Here is a 6184-nt window from a genome sequence, read left to right on the forward strand (position 1 = left end):
AGGAGAAGGTCTCTGCTGCTTTGAATTTCTCTTTTGAGGTTACTCCATTAGGTCTGGTCCACCCAGGATAACCTCCCTTTCGATGAACTCAGAGCTGACTGACTTGGGACCTTACTTATATCTTTAAAATCTGCTACCCTTATAATGGGAGTGGTGTCCCATCGTATTTCCCTCATTCCGAGGGTGGGGGTGGGAGTTACACAAGGGCATGTGTCATTGCAGGTCATTTTAGAATTCTGCCTACCACACATTTAGCAACCGATTAGACAAATGTAGAATAAGGAATATTTATAACACAACTGTCAGTGTCTTGTAACAAATAAAAAAGGAGGACTGTACTAGATTAAAAGAATATTTAAAAAATGTAACAAATGCAGTGCTCGAATTTAGATTGGATCCTCATTAAAACGGATAAAAATAACAAAACTCATTCTCGGATAAATAAGGAAAATACGAATGTAGACTAGGTATGAAATGATGTGATGGGGTAATTGGTCATTTTCTTGGGTGTGATAATGATATAATATTGTGGTCATGTAGAAAGATATCCTCAGTATCTATAATGTTGTTTAAAAATGTCATCGAAGTATAACAAACATTCAGAAAAATTAATATCATACATGAATTTTCCAATCTTAACACACCTGAGTTACTAGCCCCAGGTGAAGATTCCACACCTTGCCAGTCCCTGACACTCTGCGGTGCACCCTTCTATTCACCACCCCCATTGATTATTGATGGCATTGATTATTTTGCCTGCTTTTGTCCTCTATATATCTAAACCCATACAATATGTAGTCATTTGTGTCTGATTTTTGCCTTCAAATTATGTTTATAGTTGTAATAAACTATAATATTTTTCAGGAAATATCACTTTTTTCTTCACAAAGGTGTCTAAGAAGCTTTAAGAAAATTTTACTAAATGGAGGATATTCTTAATTCCAATTTTTTCTCACATTGAACTGGATAAATATTTCAGCCCCTGTATTCAAACTTAAATGCTGAAAAATGATCAGCTTTGTTGATTATTTCATTCCGGTTCCAATTGAGATTTATCCAGTCGAGATTAAAGGACCACCAAAATGACTCTTGCCACGAATCAATATGTTCCAAGCCACGATTATGTAATTTCAGAATTATATGTTGTACAGTTTTTGCTTGTTTTGTTTAGTTTTTCCCTTCTCAAGGATATGATAAATTTCAACGCCTTCCAGTTTGCAAGATTTTCAATACTTGGAATTTGCTAACGCTGTCAAAAGTTGAAAGTTTTTGCGTTCCATTTATTATATGCTTTGATTAAAGATAAAAGATTTCTGACTGATTTTAAATAAATACAATAAACATTTTGAGAACATTTAAAGAAATGAGCTCAGTATATTGTAGATCACTTAGGTTGATTAAAAAGTAGCATTTCAAAGGCTTCCATCCTTTTATCATCTTGTGGATAAGAAGCAGGAAAGAAATACCGAGCTAAATTACCTCTGATGGGCATGAAAGACACAGCTTCCCAGAGTGAAATGTAAACACACCTGCTATTTTAAACCATTATCGTCAGGCATAGTGTTTGAAAGCAAGTGTTGATGTATCTTCAGGAAATTTGTATCTTCTACTTTTCAAGTCCTGGACATCAAATCACTCTGACGCCCATAAGGGATGATAAATGCCTACAAACATTTTGTACAAAATATATGTTCATCATCAACTTTCTTGAGCAACATGCACATCTGTTTTTTTTTTTTTTGAGTGCATTGCTACCGAACATGCTTACTGTAAAATATGAAAGTAATACATCAAACAATAAAATATATTACTGTGGCTTCGTACCATAGAAAAATTGACCAAACCACTATAGCATAAGCTTTCAGACTATTCTGTGTATGCTCTACAGCAGGGCTTTTTAGTTCCTCTCTTCTGGGCATTTTTCATTTATTCCTAAGAGCCTGCTGATGGACAACCTGTTGGCTTCATGTGCTATAGCATGGACCGCAATACAACTGCCTGGCACACCACTGGCTGCTAGGGTTGAATATATCTCTCACCAGCACCCTAGACAGGAGAAATGAGCCTTCCCTAGATTCATGAGTCTGAGCCACCCAATTCATTCCTTATGTTTCCATTCCAGTGGACTGTTTGTCTTTTTCCAGTATCTCTCTATCTCATTCTTTCTCAATTATTGCCACAACGTTAAGCTTAGGTGCATTAAGAAACTCAGTTTTGGACAAAAGACAGTAATTCAACTGGTAGTACAATCTGGCATCCACAGTTCAAATGGGGGGTTTCGCTTTTCATGATCTCAGCCCTAATACTGAAAGAGTTAGGATATTTTTTAAAGTATGATAATTTAAAGTCCCTGATTTTTATTCTGTTTTGATCAACATTTTTGGAATTCTCATGCGATTCAATGTTATGAAACTATCTAGTGCCTTTAGAAGCAGCCACTCACTACACTGTCTTGAATTCCTCATACCTTACTTACCATTCGCTGTGTGACAGAGACCTCATAGTTCTCAAAGCTTTGCTTTTACTAGACATTATATTTCAGGAGACCACTTAATGATCTATTGGTTATTCAATTACTACAAACGATGGGATGAAAGATTATTAGTCGGCATTCTGTATCATTATACTAGATAAAGTCTCATGGTTTTAGGAGGAAGAGATACAAAGGAATTGCATGTCCAGGGTATAGAGAATTGCCACTTGAAAGGTAGATGTCAGAGTCTCAGAGATATTAGGAACCATTTGGGAAGACACAGTGGAAGGGTAGCCAAAAGTAAGCAACTCTCCCCCTGCTACTCTAATCTGTACCAACTGGAAATTCCACTGGGTTCACGAGTTTCTTCATTATCCTCCTCATAATGAGTTGGCAAGTTATCCATATCATATAAGAAAAAAATAAAGCCTTATTCTTCCATTAGCATGATTCCCAATCATAATCTTCCACAAAGTAAAAATCAGTATCACTGAGCACAGAGACAAAAGAACGAAGGACCAGGAAGCTCAAGTATGGTTGAGTCGAGTTGGGGAACAGGTGGTTGGATGTGGTGCGGTGTCAACAAGTAGCCCTAGAACCCTGCAGATCTGGGAGGTGGGCTAAAGAGGCAGGGGGCAGAAAAGAGAGGTAGAGGGAGCCATCCAAAGAAATTCCACCGAACCTGCAATTTTCCAGCAGAGCTGGTAGTTCTTGCCCATCTCTCCAGGTGCCACCAAAAGACACCTACTGTCCATTCTTTAGGGCAAGTAGGTGGGTCAGGGTCAAGGACCCTCATCTAAAGCTGCGTCCCTTGGGAAGTGGATTTTACCAGTGACTTTTTTGAACGTGGCTTTTACAACTTTGTTCCTCAGACTGTAGGTCAAGGGGTTCTGCAGAGGAATGAGCACAGTGTAAAAGACAGACATGATCTTGTCCTTCTCTGTAGGTTTCTTTGAGTTACTTCTGCGGTACATGAAGGCAAGTATCCCGAAGAAGAAGACCACAGTGGTGAGGCAGGAGATGCAGGTGGAGAAGGTCTTGGCTCGCCCACCAGCAGACTTCACCCTCAGCACGGCTCCGGTGAGGGGCATATAAGAGACCAGGATGATCATGACATTGGCCAGGAACATGAATTTGGCAAAAAAGAGGATGAAAATCTTACTTCGTGTCATGCTGCTGTATGCAAGCTTCAAGAGGGGTGGGACATCATGGAAGCTGATCCGATTGTTGCCACAGAGTGAAGGGGCACGCGGTATGCAGGATGGCCCCTGACACCCTACAGACCTAAGCCCTGGCCATAAAGGCCCTGCGAGTGTCCGGAGTCATAGCCACTTTATAAGTGCAATGGGTTGCTAAGGGCAACAAAGCAGCCATTGGCCATCACTGTCAGCAGGTAACGTTCCATACCTGCACAGATGGTGAGGAAAAGTGGCAGAACAGTGGCCATAAGAGATGGCCATTTTGGCTGTGGTCAGTGTGGCCAGGATCTGAGGGGTGATGAATGAGGTGTAGCAGACATCTAGCAGGGCAATATGGCTCAGGAAATAGTAATTTGAGGTGTGGAGTTGGGTGTCCACTTGGATTAGAATAATCATCCCCACATTCCCCAGAAGAGTGGCCAGGTAGAAACTGAGAAACATCGGGAAGAATGGAACCACCAGTTCAAAGTGATCTGTGAAACCCACGAGAACCCATCACAGTGGAGATTTCTTTTGGCTATAGACTCAGTACAGCTAAGTGATCTGAGGAACTGAATGGAATTAGAGATTCCAGAACTGAAGGCCTTTGCTTTCTTCAGTGTCAGATGTTAGGTGAGTGTCTCAGATATTCTCTGCTCAGAGAGAGAAGAAAATGTTTACCATCTTAAGAATCCACCATTAGCAGTTACTATGGAGAGCTTTTTCCTATCTCTAACCCCCTGAATTTAGACCTTAGGTCAGAATTTCTTCAAATTCACTTGCTTATCGCCTGAGATTTTCTTTAAGACCAAAGAACTCTAGACCAACCTGGAGTCTCTCCAGTCTAGACTATCACCACTTAGTTGTCAGATAGTACACGAGGGCTGCCTCACATGGCTTCTTAGGCTGTGCCTGAATAACTCCAGGCCCGACCACTCGCGTAGGCTGTGGTGTAAGTGGTTCCTCCAGAGCTGTCAGAGGCAGGGCCCTGTGTTTCCTTCATGTCGTGGCGACTTCTTGGCGACTCTGCCTTTGGAAAATTCTCCCTGTTGGGAAAGGCACCTTGCTCTTTCTGTACCTTCTACACGTTGACATATTCCACACATCGGTATTACGAGGAGTGAATCCTCTCTCCCAAGATGGAGAGTGGCGATGCTCACTTGGATCCAGTCTCTTCTCCGAGTTAAACATTTCCAGTTATTTCAACAATTCCTTGTGAGTGCTTTCATAATCTACTTTTTCTCTCTGACAAACAGGGCCATTGTTCGTCTTGGATTTCTTTCTTGAGAGTCCACGAGAGAAGGTGATTCTGTGGAAACCGTTGGATTTTGGGAGACCTTTTCCTGCGTTGGACAATTCCACACGAACTTAGCGGTTCCTCTCAATGATCCTGGAACAGCCATTATGAGTTTCATTCTTGAAAGGTGTTAGCTGGAGCTTAGAAAGTTAAAGAGGCTCGTCAAAGAATAAATTACAAGTGGAGAAGCCAGGATTTAAACCATGGTGTCAAAATTCCATGCACGTTTCCCCCTCCTACATCGTTCCTTCTTAACTATCTACTTTAACATCTGGCTTCTGTAGCCTAGAGATGGCTCACAGAATAGGGGTTCATAGTATTTGGTACAATGACGTTTCTGTGGACGTCATAATGATTCGTCGCTTTCTGGTGGGGGAATGAGTTCTCTTGTTCGCTGCTGATTGCTCTGGGCTCCGTCCTCTGGGATGATGCCTCTGGGGGTTAGGGATGGAGGCTACTCCATCAGGGATCTAAGACTCACTGGGAGGCTGGTGGAAATCAGGATTAAAGACCTGTTTGTGAGCTGTGGGGTTCTCAGCAGCCATAGAACTTCCACAGAACATCGGGGCCGTCTGTTAATTTTGATCCTGGGGATTCCACAGCTCATAAGGCAGAACCAAGGTCCCGGTGTTTCAGATATGGAACGCCAGGTCCTCCAAGATCTGTTAATTTTGATCCTGGGGATTCCAGAGCTCATAAGGCAGAACCAAGGTCCCGGTCCGGTGTTTCAGATATGGAACGCCAGGTCCTCCAAGTTTCTAACAATAGACACCTCCGACGGGTGTGGACATAGATGCGCACGACATCTCTGGATTCGCGGTAGCTCATCGTGGGCTTCCCGGGTTTCTCTCATCGTTCCCCTCTCCTTCGACTCGCTCTCTCTGAACCGGATCTAATGGAAACTGAAGACGGACAGAAGTCCATGTTATTGAACTTAAGGGGATTCTCGGGATCTTAAGCACGAGAGTTTAAGCGTCTTTCCTCCAGAACACTGCTGTCACTGTGATTTTTTCTGTGCTCCAACCACATGCTTTTCTCCCTGTCCCTCTGTCAAGTGAGTTTACCATCATTTTTCCCTTCTCTGCTTCCTCACGGCACTGACTCATACATAGTTGTGGCTTCTCACCCCACGGTGGTCCACCACCTCTAGTTCCATTGAAAAACTGAAAAATTATTTTAGTGTCTCATAGTTCTAATACTTTAAAAAGAGAATTCAATTTATCCAGCTTCTTTTTT

At 42.1% G+C, this 6184-nt stretch overlaps 1 pseudogene; it reads right to left on the bottom strand.

Annotated features, from left to right (window-relative positions):
• Window positions 1–3255: 3255 nt before the first annotated feature.
• Window positions 3256–4161, bottom strand: LOC102891425 (annotated as a pseudogene).
• Between the last annotated feature and the right edge of the window lie 2023 nt (window positions 4162–6184).

The sequence above is a fragment of the Pteropus alecto genome, unplaced genomic scaffold (genome assembly GCF_000325575.1).
Source record: "Pteropus alecto unplaced genomic scaffold, ASM32557v1 scaffold91, whole genome shotgun sequence".
Taxonomy (NCBI): Eukaryota; Metazoa; Chordata; class Mammalia; order Chiroptera; family Pteropodidae; genus Pteropus; species Pteropus alecto.